Source organism: Rousettus aegyptiacus, unplaced genomic scaffold, assembly GCF_014176215.1.
Source record: "Rousettus aegyptiacus isolate mRouAeg1 unplaced genomic scaffold, mRouAeg1.p scaffold_m13_p_9, whole genome shotgun sequence".
Taxonomy (NCBI): Eukaryota; Metazoa; Chordata; class Mammalia; order Chiroptera; family Pteropodidae; genus Rousettus; species Rousettus aegyptiacus.
The window spans coordinates 94,479,068-94,498,460 of NW_023416312.1; the positions used below are offsets into that span (position 1 = coordinate 94,479,068).

The 19,393-nt window shown below is 38.7% G+C and overlaps 1 pseudogene; it reads right to left on the reverse strand.

Annotated features, from left to right (window-relative positions):
- Nucleotides 1-470: 470 nt before the first annotated feature.
- LOC118608262 lies at nucleotides 471-589 on the reverse strand (annotated as a pseudogene).
- Nucleotides 590-19,393: the final 18,804 nt, after the last annotated feature.

The window sequence follows — 19,393 nt, forward strand, 5'->3', positions numbered from 1 at the left end:
TGAAATTTAATGATACTATAGCACAGATATATCATGAGTACCAAAGGAGATGACACGTGAAAATACATCTGAAAACTGAAAATCAATAGAAACTCAAAAGCAATGATATTAGCACAACAAAAAATTGCTAAATATCATGTCCATAACATGTTAAATTCCTATTAAAAATTATAAGTTTTGTCCCCAAATATCAATAATTACTGGCCAAAGACTATTGAAATAAAAATACACGTAGAACATTTAAGAAGTTTAAATTTCATAAAAATAAATTTATAATTTGTTTTTTCTCTTGTCCGCACAGAAAATAGAATATTTTGGAAAACTGCAAACAAAAACAAACTATTATGTAACTGCTAATTTAACTGTGACTGGGATGAGCAACATTTATGTATTTGCATTATTGTATTGATTTTTTCAATTTCATTCATTACCCCTATATAATCAACAATGTCAATAATATATATTTTTAATGCCTACAGCACCTGGTGTTCCTAGGTAGTCTCCTATCCAAGTACTAACCAGGCCCGACCCTGCTTAGCTTCAGAGATCAGACGAGATCGGGCTTGTTCAAGGTGACATGGTCATAGACTTGTCAATATTTTAAAGGAAATTTGAGAAAGCACTTCTACTGTTTACCTCTTAATATAAATGGATGATATTGATCAAGAAAACCAGACAGGAATTGAAATGTGTGGACTTGGCCGCAGCTGATTCAAAATGACATTATCAAAGAGTACAGTAGTTAACACAAAATGACCTTGGTTTACAAAGCCAAAGAAAGTTTCTTACAACAAAACTGGAAGTTTAAGTGGCTCATTTCCTGAGGAAAAAAATCAATTTAAAATTTCACTTAAAGATACAAATCCAAAAGCCTCCAACCACGGATTACAACAAAGAAGAATTTTGAAGTATCACATCGAAGTACCAAAATCTGAAAAGTGCAACATATTAGGAAGCTATATCAAAGAGCTAGCAAGCCCTTCCTAATTGTTGAGATTAACCCACGGGTCATAGTTAGGGCCTAAAAGTCTGAAGAACTACTGAGGTTAATTAATGTGAAGATCAAGGTATGCGCAAAGGGTCAATGGCAGCAACATTGCCTCAGGGCTGCAAATGAATTTCTTGTTGATAATATTCAGTTAAATATTAAATTCCAATATTAGCTATATAATCATATATAATCAATATGAATATCCATTAGTATGGATAGCTATGGAGTATTTTGAGGAGTAAACAAGTTATATAATGGGCAGAGTGGCTTCCAGTAGTCATGTGTGAAAAGAAGTACAAAACTACAATAACTGGAACCAGTAAAAAGGCCTACATTCATTTCTAGACACATCACACAATATGCCAAATGTGTATATATTTTCAATACAGCCAGGAAGATACCAGTTGGCATGTGAGATTATAAAATATCACATTATAAATCACTGCCATAGTTCACAAGTTATGTGAGCTATTAATAGCTTCATTAATATGACAATATATTTCTTCTTAAAAATCACTTGCAAAAAGCTGAAAATTACATGATATCACTTATATATGGGATATAAACCTAAAAGCAACAAATGAACAGGACAAACAATCAGAGACTCATGGACATGGACAAAAGACTGGTGGTTACCAGAGGGTAGGGGGTAAGGGAGGAAGAGGGAGGTAGACAGAGTAAAATGGGTCAAATACATGGTGACATTAAAGAATTAAAAATTAATTAATAATGGCTTGCTATGAGACACTAGAGAAACATTAGTTTCTACAAGTCCCAGGATTTCCAGGCTCCTAACATTTGATAATTGAAGATTTCTGCTTCCAGATTAGATGGAGGAACAAAATTTATAACCTGCCCAAAACAACAAAAACTGAATTAAACAGATGGGAAGAAAGGCTTATGTTGTACTTTAATGGATAACCGCAATCCATGAGGAGAGCCCATCCACTGTCTCAGGCAACTGCTCAGAGAGAGAACACAGATGCTAACGGGGAGGAGGAATCAGGGCAAAGCCATGTTAACTAAATGACAAGGAAAATTTGTGATCATCTCAACAGAGCCAGATAAGTGCTTGATATAAAGTCTAACATCTATATTTCAAAACAATCTGAGCAAACCAAACAGAAGAAATTTATGTCTTCAATCCATTTAAGGGCAACAATAAGAAACCTACAGGTAGCATGAGACTTAACTGTAAAAGACTCTTTACTTAACTCTTGAGAGCAGGAACCAGACAGAGATATTTAGAGTCACTACTTCTATGCCACACTGATGCTGAGCTCAAAGTAATAGAAGAAGCTGATAAAAATCCTTCTTTGTTAATTTTAAATCTTGGATAGACAAAATCGAGTGTCTTGACATTTGCCAACTATTAACTGTCCCTCCCCCAACACACACACATTTGTGGTGGCTTCAATATTTAACAATGTAGAAAACAATACTGAACAGTTATCCACAGTTATAGAAAATAAGCAAATTGAATAACAAGTAAAATATATTCTAATATGTCCATGAAAAACAAAGCCTACACCACACCCCACAAATGATAACTAAATGTGCTCTTCTTATCATTAATACAAGTAGTGCTAGTATTATTAGGGCTGATGGCACTCATTGTAAGAGTCATGGTAATAATAAATAGGAAAAACCTGTTGAATGATTACTGTATGGGCAGGTAATATAGTTCAGACACAATTGTGGATTTTCTTATTTGACACGAAAAACCTAAACCAAAGAAATTCTCCATGATTGTATAGCTCAGAATTTTCATAAGGATTTATGGAGGAAAAATACTTTTTGTGACTGAAAAGCAAGAGACATGGAAATGCAATCATCGAATCACAACCACAATTCCACAGCTTCTGAATATCATTTAAATATGACAGGTCTAATTCCTATTTACAATCTTCTTACCTAAGTGCCAAAAGTTCTGCCAGGAAATTTGATATGACCCAAAATTGTCATTAGTACCATAAACAAACTATTCTAGGTACTAGTGCTTCAGAAAGAATCCATGGTAAGGCTGGATGAAAAGGATGCAAAATCCCTACAAAATTATGGTTTTAGAGCTCAGTTCTGTGAATGAAATAAACCTTTGAAAAAGAGAATTGAGTACTTCTGAGGTACGATCCAAAATATGTCATTTTGTATTTAATGATTTAAAACCACTGAACAGAGAGATTATGCAGTATGTTGAACCATTTAAAACTGCTTCAGAAAACTCTAGGTGTCACCACACATACTAAATGGTCTTAAAAATGAGAAGGGTCAAGAGATAAGGTGGTAAGGCAAAAAGTAAAGATGTCTAAATCTCTATGTCTCTCACCCACAAGCAATAATCAGTCGTAATAAAAATAAAAAATGAAATAGTAAAAAAATGTAAAATATGCAAAACATAAACTCACTGTATCCTTTCCAGACATATTTGAGAAAGGCAGTATAATTTTCTTGAAGTGCATGAAAGCTGAACTGCATAACCTATTTCTTAGTGGATCAGGGTAAGAGCAAGATCTTTAAATCCTTTCCTATTGGCTGGAACGAACCCACATTGGCCCTTTGCCCATATTTAGAGTTTAATGGTCTCAACACTGTCTCATGTCCAGGTGCTTGCCAGGACTTTACTGGTTCAAACAGCAGCAAAATCGCCCCAGTAGGGCAAAGTCTACAACTTTGAATTCTCCCCACATATGTCCCTTTCACCACTAGATTGAGAATTACCTCAGAAAATTTAGACTTTTAAAAAAGCAAGAGCTTTAACTTCTACATGGCCAGGGATTGCTTCTGCTACAAGGTGATTATTAACCAGCTCCCAGGTTGCATGATAAAATGAGTCAGCGTCAAATTACTAGCAGTCATGGCAGTAGAATTCAGCACTAACATTGCTAATTATAATATTACGAAGAATAATAAGAACAAAAAAATAAAAGAAGAACAATGAGAAGAACTTACATTTTCCTGATCCTACTTGCACGGCAGGCAATATACTTGGGGCTTTTCTGTAGATTTTCTCATTTGACCCTCAGGATTACCTGAAAAGCAACAGAGAAGTAAAGCTATTATATTATCAAAACATAACATTTCATATCCAAGTAAACTATTATATTATCAAAACATAACATTTCATATCATATTACTTATGACATATTCACTTTCTATTTACAACTGCTTTTCTTCCTATATCACTCACTGGCTGTTTCTCCTCAGTCATCTTAGCTGATTTCTCTCTATTGTCTGAATGTTGGAGCACCCCTGGGTTCCATCTTAGAATTCCTTCTTTCCCTATCTACATTCATTCTTTCAATACCATCTGTATGCCTCTGACACCCTATTTTAAATTTGGAGCCTAGGTCTCCTTCCAGACCTCAAAGGAACACAACAGCCCACCCAACATATGTATTTATTTGCATGCTGACGGTGATCTCAAATTTAACTGACTTCCCCCCAACCTTCTTAAAATAGACATCCCCATCTCGCCCAGTTATCTAGACCAAATTCATTGAATGCTTTTTTAAAATTATTTTGAATTATACTATCTAATATGGTCACCATTAACAAGGAGCCACATGTGGCTACTAAGCAGATGAAATGTGACTCGCCTAAATTGTGAGGTTATTATCCAAGAGTAAAATACATACCATAAATCAAACAGCAAAAAAATATATATAAATTACCTAATGTTTTTTATTGATTACATGTTGAAATAATAAAAATTTGGATATATCAAATTAAAGTAAATATATTGACATTAATTCCACCCGTTTAACTGTTTAATGTGATTATTAGTAAGTTTCAAATTACATATACAGTTCACATTATGTTTCCAACAAACAGTAATGATTTATACCAGACTGATTCCAATGAGTTTGGTTTTCATGTGGTTGCCTGGGCATTCCTTGATCAGTTGGATTCTTAGTCTCTGCAAAACATTTATTTATCTGAGGGCCCTTTTGGAAACAGAGATGAAAAAAAAATCTAGGCTAAAATAAATGTCTGAGGTTTGGGGAAGGGAAATGGGAAATAGAACAGAAAGCAAGAAGCCTTCAAAACATGTTTGGTAATTTAGACATACCATTCACTTAGTTGACATATTATACTAAAGGTGCTTTTCACGGCTATACTGCTGGAATTCAAACAATATGAAAATAATATAGACATAGAATAGTGAAAATCATTCACAGAAAAACTATAAAAAATAGTAAGCCAGACCAGAAAACTGAGCAGAAAGATGAGAAAAATACACTGATATCAATAGTTTCCTTACAAACCAAGCCATAATCAAATAGAATACAAGGGGAAAGCCTACTCAAAACAGATTTCTTCATTAAAATTCCAATACTGTACAGAGCAGAAAGAAATGAGGACTATTTGAACTTTATAACATGGAGTCCACGGGAGCCACGACAGTGAAGTTAACTGGCACATAAGGGGAATACCGTTAGGATGTGACTGGAACACCCCAAACCACAGAGACGTCAGCCACGACTATCCTGGATAAGCCCCCATCTGCAGGAGCTGATAAGCATGAGGATCCCACCTTGTAAGGACCATAGAAGCTGAACACCTTAGACAGACGATGCTCAAGCCTGACCTGAGAGCATCACAGACAGGGGCACTAGAGCCAAAGGCCCTTCTGAGAGCCCGTTGGAGCCAATGGGTTAGGACTGACATGCAGTTCTCCGTGTTGTCCATCAACAGAGCTCCCTTTGGAGATGCTAAGGACTTTCATCTCTCTGCTCTGTCATATGAGACTCTGTACTTCCTCCTCTCGATGTGCTGTGTGTGTGTTAACCCATGTGAGTACCCGATTGGTTTATCTGAGAAGGTTCCACTCAATAATCCTGGCCTTGGGGAAAGACACAAACATGTTCAAGGGTGTTACTCCAGTAGCTGCTTTGCTTGCTCACGACAAGTTCACCAAGGCCGCAATATATAAACCAGAAACAATGCCACTCCATAATAATGACCAGAAGTCCTAGATTAGATCCTTGAATTCAACATCTTGGTTCTAGAGGGCAAGTGTGGATGAATGGGTAAGGTCTTCATCTCAACATTAAGCATGCTCTCTGAATCACTCTTATCATTGGGGGATGTGGCGTCTGCCTTGAATTTTATGATGCATCATACTCACAGTTATTACCCAACACATGCAGAACTGAAGAAAATTAACTGAAAATACTACCCACTGTTAAGCTGCTTCAGCAAGTTAGGTGGACAGATAAGACATATAAAAACAAAGAGCTTCCCTTACTTAGTACCAGCAATAATCATTTTTAAAATGTATTTGTAAACTACTGATTTTGATAATGATGAAAAGGTAATTCAGATTAACATTCCTGCTTTGGACAACCAAATAAGCTAAGCAAAACGTATTTTACAAGTCCTCTTGAACACCACAATAACCTAACAAGTTAGGAAAAGCCTGGTCAAAACCCTGGAGACAAGAACCTAGAGAAGAATACCCAGAACTCAAAGGCACTTTGTTTTACAAAGATGGCATGTGCTTCCACTATGACCAATTTCAAGTGTAAAGTTTTCCACACAGCTACTGGAGTTAAACTTTTAAAACATTAATGCGAACACGCTTATCCTCTGCTCAAAACCCTTAAATAGTTTCTCATAAATCAGGATTAAATCCTAGGAAACCCCTTGCCTTAGAGAAGGGTTTTCAGGGATCTGCCCTGCTCCTCAGCTGGCCTTTCACACCCTATTTCTTACCACTCTCCTCCCCAAACTGGTCTCTCCACTTTAGAACTGGAGCACGCTCCCCCAGGCAGGAAATTGCCTGGAACATTCTGCCTCCAGACAGCCACAGGGCTTGCCCCTTCACTTACCCCAAGGTTCTGCTAAAGTGCCTCCCCACCACAGGAGGCTCCTGACTCTTCCCCATCACTCTCTAGACTCTGACACCACTTTTTCCTTCTTTGTAACACTGACTTTTTTGGTTATTGTTGCTTTGTTTATTGTCTGTCTCCTAGTGCTAGAATATAAGCATCATCAGATGTTTTCTTCACTTCTGTGTCTATAATACCTAGAACACGGCCTGAAACATAGTAGGAACTTAAAAATATTTGTTGATTTAACCAACAAAAGACAATATTGTCCTACTATTACAATAGTTAAACAACAGCTCACCAGAGATTTCACAATTCCAGTGATGTGGGGTAAACTGGATCTTTACAAATCATGAATAGAGTTAAACCTTCATTTTACATTATATCCCAAAACTCATTCAAACTGTGTTCAAAGTTCCATTTAAAAATATAATTACATCAAAGCTTACTGATCAAAGGGCATGTGAAAGGTATGTTATTAGTGAGAATATCATTGCAGAATAATGTATGTAGCATAATCTCATTAATATAGAAAAAACAGATAATAAATATGTGTAGAAATATACCTAGATATAAAGAGATAAGTGTGCACATCTGTGGGGAGCACTGGATTTGCTTCAGCCAGGAAAAAGTTGTGGAAATGTTGCTGAGTTTGTACCCTGTTCAAGTCAGGAGTGTTAGAATTTAGGAGTAGGAACACGAGAGAGAGAGAGAGAGAGAGAGAGAGAGAGAGGGAGAGAGGGAGAGAGGGAGAGAGGGAGAGAGAGAGAGAGAGAGCGAGCACCTTACATTTGAGAAACAAATATTAATATATAGAAAAAAAAAGAAAAAGTTGAAAGCAAACCAATGCAACTCGCTATGTGATCTTAAACACAGCCCTTACCCTCTCCAAGCCTGCAGATTTAGGAAATGCTTTGTAGATGTCAAAGTGCTGAATGCCTTATACTGATCATTTTATTAAATCCTTATCCCCCCAACAAATACTATCATATATAAAACTATTACTCCTATCACACAGATTTGAAATGAGGAGCAAAAGAGATGCAATATACGAAAATAATAACAACTGCAAGACAACAGACAAAACTTTCAGGCTAATTATCACATTAGATTTTTTTAATATAACAGTAAATATCTATATGTATATCACTCTTTCCTAGTTATAGCTTACATCTCTTTCTAGCAGGAAGTGAGTATTATGCTTACTGCCTGAGTTCAACCTTTGATGTATTAAATTACTGTTCTTTTTACCTAAAGCTCCCTAGTGAATTTGTGCTTCATGTGGCTACCAGAGCAGTCCCTGATCTGCAGCATCCAAGCCCCATGAACTGTGTCCCTGAGAGTCCAGGTCCCATCTCCGTACAGAGCCTCTACCTACAGGGTACCCTAATCCAGAGAGCAAGACAAGACCTCTGCCTGACTTTGCCAGCACACAACTCTACAGCTCCTGTTTGGTTTTATTTGAATTTTGCAGTTTACCAGACTTTAAATTCTATTACTAACAAACCACAAACACCAAGAGAATCAACTGAAAAGATATTGCAATGAAGCAGACAGACAAAAAAACACACACACAAATATTTAAGAATAATCACTTCTCTATGTAGCAATAATTAGCCCAAACAATGTTGTAATAGAACCACACACTAAGGTAAAAAAATGAAGGTATACAATAAATTCCGTGATTAGAATCTTAATGAGAACTGTTGAGGACCTATATAAAGACAACTAGAACCATTTTACAAAAGTTCTAAAACATAAAATTAAATTGATATACACACCTGAACCCAGAAGGGGAGCATCAATATTAGAAGTAAATTAATTTTTTGCTAATTAATTCACGATTTAGTTATTGTACTAAAAATCTCAATGTGATCTGATTGGAAAATCGACTAAGTCAAGTTCATCTGAAAGTATGAAGCACTGCAAATATTTTTTGAGATCACAAAAATAATAAGTAAGAAGGGATACTTGTCATGTGAAATGACATGGTAAACCACAATAAAGAGTAGAGTGGAGAGAGGTGAAGAGATTAAGACTCTACAGAGTTCAGGGGGAAAAATGGGAGGTTTCAGATAATAATGGGCAAGTTAATATATATTTGGAGAGAAAAAGTAGATTCAGATTATCACTGCTCCAAACAACTACATCACACGAGTTAAAAACTTAAACTCAAGTAAAGAATAAAATGAATTCTATAAAGACAACCCAAAAACATGCATAGTATACACACCATATATTTCTTTTGCTCCATGTATATTTGCTTGTCTCACATTCAATTACAATCAAGTGCTATCCAAGTATCTTTCAAATACTGACAAATGTTTTAATGCACATTAACTTGGGGCACACATCAAGTCTAGCTTACTTGGAAGGAAGGGAGGGAGGGAGGAAGGAAGTAAAGAAGAAAAGAAAGAAGGAAGGGAAGGGAAAGAAAAACTAGAGGGATGGAAGAGAGGAGAGGGAGAGGGGAGACGGACTGCTGCCAGGAGAGAAGCAGCGGCAGCAAAGAAGAGAGGAAAGGGGAGGGCGGGGAATGGAGAGAGTAAGAGAGGAAAGGAGAGGAAAAGAGGAGGGAGGTGGGGGAGAGGCACAAAATATGAAAGGAATTAAGTACAAATTACCAGTTATAAAAATAGCCAAGGAGATGGAAAGTACAGCATAGGGAATATAGTCAATATTTTAACAGGGTAGTACAGTTTACCAGGATAAGGCATATTAATGTTGTACATTAATATAATATTTATAGTCAATGGTAACTGAAAAATAAATATTGAAAAGAAAAAAAGGGAAAGGAAGGGGAAAAAACAGAGAAAAAAGATAAGCAGGAGGGAGGGGGGAGGGATGAGGAGAGGAGATAGGAGACCAGGGGAAGGAAACGGGGAAGAGGAGAGGAGGAGGGAAGGAGAGCTGTGAGTAAAGAAGAGGGGGAATGGGAAAGGGAAGAGTGAAGGGAGAAAAGGAGAAAAAAAGGAAAAGGACGGAGAGAGGGAAGGGAGGAAAAACTAGATGAGAGATGGGAGAGGAGAGGGGGAGGGGAGACGGACTGCTGCAAAGAGAGAAGCCGCGGCAGCGAAGAAGAGAGGAGACGGGAGGGGGGGGAATGGAGAGAGTAAGGTAGGAAAGGAGAAGAGAAAAAAAGAGAAGGGAGGTGGGGGAGAGGCACAAAATATGAAAGGGATTAAGTACAAATTACCAGTTATAAAAATAGCCAAGGAGATGGAAAGTACAGCATAGGGAATATAGTCAATATTTTAACAGGGTAGTACATTTACCAGGATAAGGCATATAAATGCCTAATCACTATACTGTAAATTAATATTATACATCAGCAGTAATGAAAAATAAATATTTAAAAAAAAAAGAAAGGGAAAGGAAGGGGAAAAAAACAGAGAAAGAAGACAAGCAGGAGGGAGGGGGGAGGGATGAGAAGAGGAGATAGGAGACCAGGGGAAGAAATGGGGATAAGAAGAGGAGGGAAGAAGAGCTGTGGGTAAAGAAGAGGGGGAATGGGAAAGGGAATGAAGGGAGAAATGGAAGAAAAAAAGGAGGAAGGTGAAGGGAAGGGAAGGGAGGGAGGGAGGGGAGAAAAGGAGAGAGGAAAAAAGAAGGAAAAGGAGGAAGGGAGGGCAAGGAAGGGAACAAGGAGAGGAGCAGAGAAGAGAGGAGAGGGAAGAAGGGAAGAAAGGAAGGGAGATCAGAAGAAGAGGGAAGGTAAGAGGAGCGAAGAGAAGAAGGAAGAGGAAAGAAGAGGGAGCGGGGGAAGAGAGGGGAGCACAGGGGAGAGGAGTGGGGAAGGGCAAAGGAGGGAGGGGAGAGAGGAGAGGAGGGGAGGATAAACAACAATAACATTAAGCATTTATAAAATGTTTGCTGAACTCTCAGATCTAGCATTAAGTGCTTTGAAAAGCATCTCTATTGATTACTATATATATTTACATATTGTACATTGTATAACTATACCACATGCATGCATAACTATTTTAGTATTGCTTTTAACTTTCATTTTCATTGTGAAGAAAAAGTGAGCCAACCAACATGAAAACAGTTTTGCGAATTGGGAACTGGCAGAAAATAATGAGGGATGGCTACAGCGCTGTTTCTAGGTCCAACTTTACATGCACGTTTTCTTACTCAGAAGCCACACGCCAGGCAGTTAGCACCGTGGAGAAGTGCCTTAGAGGCTCCACTTCACCCGGGGGTTAAGTGACCATTCTTTTTACTAAATGTCACTAGTATGTTTGGGCCCCGCGCCGCTGCCCAAACAGCCTTGGGGGTTTCCGTCTGGATCACTTGGCCCCTCTTGTTTGCAGAGAGAGGGCCCTTCTCCAGATTGATGCTTTGCAAAGCATCCCACGCACAGTAGACAGTGACCTCCCAGAGAACTCCAGACCGACCGAGAAAATCTGAGAACTCAAAAGACGGTTCAGCAAGGTAGGCAGACAGGAATAAAAAAGCGTGGCCGCTCTCTCTCAGAGCAGTAAGCACCGACAGCAGCCCTTCACTACAGAAAGGAGGAAGGCAGACAAACTAGCAGGAGCCCAGCAGAGATCTGCCCCGGACAGACATGAGGGAAGAAACACTCAGAATCCGCACTAGGCTAGAGAGAAGCGAGCACACGCCTGGGGCCGGCGGGGCCCTGCCGGCCCATCACCACGAGGAGGGCCCGCGGCTCTCAACCGCAATTCTGCCCTCAGAACCGTGACATTCCAAAGAGAGCACCAAACGACAGTAAAACTCGTCTGCGACAACTAATGGCGTCAGAAAATTCATGAAACTACTCACAAAGCAGAGTAATGAGGGACACTGGCCAGGCCGACTGTGCTGTAAAGTGAGGTATTTCAAAGGCCACCAGGGAGGTGGGCGCTGACACCGATATCGGGATCAGAATCAAAAGCTCAACTGCCACAGGGTAGGTAGGAGCTGTTGGAGCTGAGAAGGCCAGGCCGGAGCCTCCAAGCAAACTGCAAACTGGGGTGGGGGGGGGTGGTCAGTGGAGTAAAGGTCGAGTCAAGGAAGACCACTCAATTTCTGCTGTGCATCTTTGGAGCATTTCTCCGGTTAGAATGAGCAAGTTATACATTTGTTAAGCAAAATACCAACAAAAATAGACAACAAAATAAATATGAAGTCACTGCATGCTCTTCCCCAGTCCCTCAATTTCTCTAGGTCTCAAATTCTCTCTGTACAAATCAGGTAACACCCACTCTTTGAATAACAGCAGCAAGAAACCAAGAAGCTAGCCAAAAAAAGCTAGAAAATGTTGCTGAACCATTTGACAAAACCTGGAATCAATGGATATTTCTACTTTGCAGTAGGGCAAGTTTATATATTTAAGATGTTGACTTTTGTCTCATTTGCCGTTTAGGGTTAACTGCATTAAAAATCCTAAAGTTTGTGACACTGGAGGAAGTGCTGTTCAAGAGTACTTTCCGAAATTATAGAAATGTTCTATATCCAAGCTGCCCAATTAAGCACAGGACATGGAACTTGATTTTACTTAGTACAAAATAAATTCAAATTTAAATAGTCACTGTGTCAGCTCAGCTTTGGGGAATTCATTCACAAAATGAAATTAAAGAGTAATGAGAGATACTTCTCATATAAGATACTAAAACAGAATTATAGAACTACCAAATTAAAATGGTATGGTTTTGGATGAAGGAATGGACAGTGTTTTAAAAAAAGAAATGAGATTGAACGCTGTTGGGAAAATTAGATACTTGCCAAAAAATTAAACTGTTAAGTTAGCACTTCCAAATTTATACTTAGTAATTTTACACGGTTTAGAACAACGAATTTTAAAATAGAATACAAGATACATCTAGTGGCCTACAGGTACTTCCACGGCATTATTTTAAGTAAGAAAAAAAATAGGAAGGCTAAAATGTAAAGCACGACCCCTGTTTTTAAAATAAAATAATTTTAAAACATTACCTGTATACCGGTATAGACTGAGGTATCTCAGCACGGATTGAGGTGAAAGTGTGGGTGAGCACAAGGCAGGGCAGATTTGAAGGCGCCTGGGGTGGGGGATGGGGGAATTGGGGAGGGATGTGTGGGATGTGTGCATATGCACATAAGTAACTTTGTCTGCTTATCAGATCCCCTTTAACAATGGATGCCTTAAAGATGGCTTAGGGAGGAACTGGGGCTCCAGAGATCTTCTAGCACTTTGGAAAATCTCTACATTTTCTGTATGCATTTGATCACTTGTAACTCCTCTAATGGAAACAATTTAATTCTAAAGTTGCAGGGAAATGAATATCCTTTATTTGCTATTACCCTTAACATCTCCAATTTTAATTTTTCACTTCTTCCAGAAGAAAATGCTATCTGCTATATAGAAGGGTTGCAATAATGAGTATTTATTGAGTGCTTTCTCCCTGTCAGGTGCGGGGCTCTGGTCAGAGGAGGATTCTCTCCTGGAATCCACTCCCAGCCCTCTCAGCAGATGTAACACTAAACCTCCTCCCTGGCTGGCAGAGCAGCCACACAGGTGGAGAGCAAAACTAATGGAAAAGCCTTTGCTAAGATGCAAATGAACCAACACGCTACAGGGGTTACATTACCAAGACGTGAGTTTGATGCTACAGCACATATTTACCAATAACATGTTGCTTGCACTCCAAAATCCACTCATCTGGCATGTGGGTGCCGGGAACAACCTGTCTCTAATGCCTGTGGTTTGAGCCCCACTGCAGGCAGTATTGGCATTCACTATGGCCAAATGGTTTTCAAGGCATTTGGGGTTTCATTTGGGGAGGGAGTACCCAGATCGCTGATGCTGCCTAACTCTTCCTATATGGCCACAGGTAGCACTTAATTTGTATGAGAATGTGGTGGCTGTTTCTTTTTAAAAAATCTTTTTTATTATTAAACGTACAGCATTCACTTGATTTTAACGATGTAATGCAAACTCACAAGGGATATTATCTACTTAGAAATCCCAAAATAATACATTAAAAATTATAAAAACTACTTAGTCAAATCAGGTAGTAGAAAAAAATTATAATTAAATAATGTAACATATATAATGTAAATTATATATAATTATATGTGCAAAATCATACATAAAGGAAAAAAATAAAATGCGCAGAAATAATCATATCGAAAATTGTTCTAAACCTCTAAGGAGAAAGCACAGACATTTCCTAAGTCATAAGAAAGGAGGCTTGAATGAACAGATGTATATTCAAATCACTGTCGGAGGAGGTCATCAAGAGGAAATGACTGCTGGCTGACCCACAAGCGGTACCTGGGCAGTCAGAGGCTCCTCGCTCCTCCCCCATCTTTGGAATGTACATCTGCCCACAGTGAGAGCCATTTTCAAGGATGCACCTTGAGAAAGCAATGTGTTAAAACCCTCTGAACGGTATGCATTACTGAACCCCGTTAAGGACTCTATATAAACTTTCGGGATTGTGGCATGTGGGTATAGAGATTTACTGGTCCTTCAGTTGCCCAAGACAAGCCTCAATTAAGTCATCGCTTATTAAATTCGCCACCTACCAATCTGGAGTGGCCCGCCTCTTCACTTTCTCCTTGCTCCATGTATAGGGGCCAGTTGCAGGTTTCACTTCCGGCACTCCAGAAAGCAACAATTACTGAAAGGGAACATTTGATGCTTGCAATGAATTTTCTTCTAAATTCAATGTACATTTTATGATAATTACACTAGAAAATCTCACATATAAATTTCCCCAAATTTGACAAAATAGCGTTAAATTCATCCGCAAGTACACATGGGTATGTACATATCCTGATAAAATTTCAAACGGTGAGGCTAATGAAGGATATTTACCATGCCAGGCACTCATTACCATTTTAAAATTGGAATAATTGGTCCAATGTGGTGCTGGCTGGCACACTGACAGTCAGGGGAACCATATAGATGAAAGAAATACTAGGGAAATAGCACGGCACAGTGATAAAGTGTGCGGTGTCACTTTACATGCCATGTAACTGAATGATGCACTCTGATGATTTTTAAAATTTACTTTTAGAACTCTACTACCATTCAAACATTGACCGGGGTTAACACAGAGTAGTTTTAAGTGAGGTAAGAATGCTTCTCTTCAGCTTGCACTGTACAAGAGTGTTTTAAGCAAAGCCCAATGAGAAAGAGCTCTGTACAGCAGACGGCTGTGTTTCCTGGAAGATGGCTCAGTGCCAAGTTATTGATTACACGGGGACTTAATCAGTTAAAATTCAAAGGGGGCCATCCTTTGAAGTAGATGCAAGGAATACTTCTAGTTCTCTGAATTACAGCAAGATTCAAATGAGGGAGCTGAGACACACAGTTAAGGACGCTGACCACTTTAATGCTGCGTCTCACAAAACACATTTGCTGATGGCATCTAAACTTCCAATTGGGCAGCTCCAGAACTGTGGGGATAAGGGCAGTGAGTGAACCTGTTAACTAGCTGGATTTAACCCCTGTGGTTACATTGCTAAACAGCCTACCACGGTCTTAGGAGTGTGGCTGCCAGGGTAAACCTGGGCTGGTTTTAAGCAAAGTCATAGCAAACTGTTTACCTGAAAGTCCAGATGCCAAAGCAGAGCTCAATAACCCAGATCAGTGTCTAGAGAGGAAATGTCCTAAAGCAAGGGGCTGCTTGTTCTATCCAGCACTTAAGGACTATGACACACTCTTAATGTCACACTACATCAAAAGTACAGATGGCATTATCTGTTTCAGGCCCTGAGGATACGGCAGTGAACAAACACAAAAAGCTTTAATATTCACAGAAATCATATAATACATCTGGCACAAAGTGAATGTCAAATAGGTATTTGTCAAGTGTTACAAATATAAAAGGTGTATAAAAAATCAGTTTTTTATTTACAGACCAACAAGACTCCATCAGAAAGTACAAGGTGGGGGCGGGTATTTGTGACAGTGATAAAATCTATAATGCCTAGAATAAACTCTTTGACTTTTTTTTTTCAATAATGACATTAAAACAAAATTACACTTTACAGTAAAATGTGAGACTACTTGAGTGAGTATTCCAGGAATTTTACTAAAAAGGAAACCTGGAAAGATGTTGATTTTTCTTTAACTAGCCTACAGGTATTGTGCTCAGAACCACAAAGGTACTCACCGCCCCCCCTGAGGAATTTTGGAGGCTTCAGCTAGGTTCATTTGCAAGATAAGTAACTGAGAGGAAAAAAAAGATGGATAAAGAAAGAATACACCTTAAGGGTTCCGAATGGAATTATATGCAATAGTCATTAACTCATTGTGGCATACGCCCGCCCGGAACTTTGACAAAGAAGCAGGAGTAACCAAGGTGATTAACTTAGATATTTGGGGAACAAGAGCCTCTCTTTACAAATATCCCCAAATGCATTATTCAAAATGAATTAAAGGATTACATTTTAAGATATGTAACCACAATCACCTATTGAGCCAAAACTTTTTCCATAACCTATTCTTAAATTAGACCAGCAAGTTGAAGAGGAATCTACATTTAATAGTTTCTTTACTGTTATACCCAATGACACCAAGCCTCCTTCTAGAACCCTGCAGATATTTGTACATTCACATACATGTCAATATTTTGCTTGAACAAGAGGTGTACAGAAAGACTTGTGCCCGGTATTAAAATTGCTCACTTCAGGTGAGTAGGAATGAAGGTCTGGTAGGTGAGGAGATTATTATCTTTTCCTTTACGCATGTTTACATGGTTTTATCCGATGCAATTAGCATGTGCTAATTAATCTCCATAGAGATTTTTTCAATGATAAATAATTCAGGCTAAACAGGCAGTAACCTCTCCAAGCATCTACTAAAAGACCCTACTTGCTTTTCTAAGTAACAGCACAAAAGATACTCACAGTAAACGTATCCCAGGTGGATGTTCATGAGGCAGGCGCTGTCCTCACTGTCATTCTGTCATTTATTCTGACAACAGTCCTATGAAGACACAGTGTCATTACTTCAGGGGGACCACAAAGCAAATTGTGCAGCATAGACCCTAAAGCCACAGTCGGGCCCCAAATCCTGGCTCCACTGCTCACTAGCCGAGTTGAAATTAGGCAACTTGCTTGAAGTCGCTGTGCCTCAGCTTCTTCGTTTGTAAAATAAGTACAATAACAGCACCTACACCTCACAGCACTGTCTTGAGGATTAAATAGGTTGATATATGCAAACTACTGGGAACACTGTGAGACGCGTGATATGGGTCATAAACGGTTTGTTATTATCATAGTATCTCAGGGATTTGCTGTGAGGGACAAATGAGACAACTTGTTTCAAAATATTTTATAAATTCTAAGTATATACATATTACTGCTGATATATTGCTTAGTAAGATATGATCTGTACTTTGATTTTAATGGTTTACTGCGTCAACAAACATTACATCAAAGCTTAACAAATTTTCTCAAAATTTAGGTTCCGTTTTCTGATTTTTTTTCATTAATAGAATATACATTCTAGAGGGCAAAGCAACACACTAAGATTAATGTGAATTATAAACATTTTATTAAAAATTCACATACCTCACTGTCATAACCCCAATTGAGGAAATTCACTTGAATAGCCTGAACAAGGAGAATTTATCATTTTAGTCTGATATTTAAGTTTTTCAGTCACTAAATGGAGAAGTGACTGGACAGGGTAAAATAGAACCATACTTAAAGTTCTGTAAGTTTGGAAAATAGCCACACAGGAATGTTTTGGGCAATGTCCTTTACTTGGCTTCTTTCTCACTCTCTCTATCCATACACCTAGTATAGAAGGGGAGGCCCCATGTCACATACCACAAATGATCTTTTCCTGGATCATCAGTGTCCATTTTGCAGCCTGACATCTGAAAGCCACAGCTAGCTGAGTCAAATATATGCCTTATCTCTTCAAGAGGAATAATTCCAACAATTTGAGAGCCTACAGAAAACCAAGTACCTGTCTATGTGCTTTTCAGGACTACCTCCTTCAGTCTACACAACAACCCTGTACAACAGGTACTATTATTATCTGCTTCTTATAGATATGGCAGTTGAGGCTAAGAGTACACTGGTCCCAGCCTAAGGGGCAGAGCCAAGTTCTTAACCTAGTTCTCTCTGACTGCAAAATGTGCACCCTTTTCATTCAGTGCCTTGTTCAACAATCACCAGTTTCTCTCTTGCTCCTTGTCCCGTCACCAATGATGTCACAGTAACTGAATCTAATCATCTTTTCCTTTATTGGTCCTCAAGTCCCTTTATATCTCTGCAGTATCTGATGTTCTTACTTTTGTATCACTGATCCTCAGATACCATGACACAGAACTTTCTGGGACCCTCTCACTGTCCCAAGCCAGACCTGTATTCTCAGCCCATCCGAGATTCAATCTTACGTCCTCTGATCTCCTTTCTCCACACTTGTACTAAACAACACTTCTGTAATCATACAGCATCAGTTCAGCTCCAGGATTTGGGGAGTGTGTTTGCATTAGTCATCAGATTCAACATAGAAAATGCATCAGCCCTGAAAGTGCTCCTTTTCTGGCGCTTTTACCCTGTTTCTTATTGGCATGTCCACCTTCCCCATCACTTGAGCTCAAATTCACATTCATTTTGGATCCCCCCAATTCAATCAGTTATCCCAGTCTTGCCTACCCAATGACTCTTGAATTCATCCTCACCTTTTTTTTCCATCCCTATGGCCTCTTTCAACATAAACAAAACCAAGAGTGTCCTAATAGTTCTCCCTACTTTCTGCCTCTCTCCAGTCCTGCCCACTTCAAACACTGATGCAAATTTAGTCTTAATACATTCATTAATTTATTTTTTGGACTTCATTTTCTTATAGGAGGAGCAAGAATTAGTAATATTTTTTAAAAAGATAATTGAAGATCATACTAACCAACCTCTTCAGGGTGGTTCTTACATTTTATTTTAGAAGTAAAACTATAAATTATAGCAGATAAGATCATTATGTAGAATAACAGTGATGACAGTCAACATTTATTGAGTTCTTATTCTATACCCAATACTGAAGAATCACTTTAGTTATCACAATAACCCATTAACCCATAAAGGTGCACACAATGATTATCCCCATTTTACAGATGAAGAAATGGAGGCTCAGAGATAAGACAATCCATGTTTAAATCTAGATCACCTTGTTTGATTCCAGGGCTGTAAGGCTTACCCAAAAGCTACACTGATTTCCTATAAAGCTTGATAACTGTACATTCAACTGGGAAGCCAACAAGAGATCAAGATGCTGTGAGGCTGATGAGTAATTGCCCAGGCTTAAAGCAGCCACAAACAGATGAACTCACAAGTTATGAGGGGTGGAAACAAAACATTTTTCAAATGACATTGACCAGAGCAAACCCTTTGCTCACTTCCTTTCCAAAGGCACTTTTCTTAAGTATACTGGGGAGATGAGAAATGGGTTAGGAGATTCTCAAGCCAAAGCCCACCAGGATTCCTTCTAGCAAAGAGCCTTCCCTTCAGATCAGATCAGCTTTCACTTTCACATTGGCTCTCCATATGCTAGAACTCTGTAGGTTGGAAATGCACTGTACACCAGCATCTGCTCTTGTTGAGTATTGTTCTATTTAATTCAAATGGA